At 55.5% G+C, this 274-nt stretch overlaps 1 protein-coding gene across 1 annotated transcript in view; it reads left to right on the top strand.

The window, feature by feature from the left end:
- Nucleotides 1-274, top strand: part of LOC132169308 (uncharacterized) — a 20,340-nt gene that overhangs the window by 378 nt on the left and 19,688 nt on the right. The window lies entirely within an intron of this gene.

Below are 274 nucleotides of genomic sequence, written 5' to 3'. Positions count from 1 at the left end.
GCTGCAATACGAAGTCCACAAACCACAGGCGAGAAGGCAGCAGGACCTTGCTTGTACAGTTGTGCAGGTCGTCGGTGTAACGGCCGCGGCAAATATCGTCCACAATATATTGCAATGTGAGGTCATGCGGCAGGTCTGAGTACCGTGGGAAGCCATCTCGAGCCAAAATGTCGGATGGGCACTCACGAGAACATTGCAAGGCAGCAGCAATGTCGTCGGTGGTCAGCTCAATGTCTATGCCTGCCACCGAGGAAGAGAGGATGCCCGGCCGAGT

Source organism: Corylus avellana, chromosome ca2 (assembly GCF_901000735.1).
Source record: "Corylus avellana chromosome ca2, CavTom2PMs-1.0".
Lineage (NCBI taxonomy): Eukaryota > Viridiplantae > Streptophyta > Magnoliopsida > Fagales > Betulaceae > Corylus > Corylus avellana.
The sequence above is the reverse complement of the archived record's forward strand: the minus strand, read 5'-3'. Positions and strand labels throughout refer to the sequence as shown.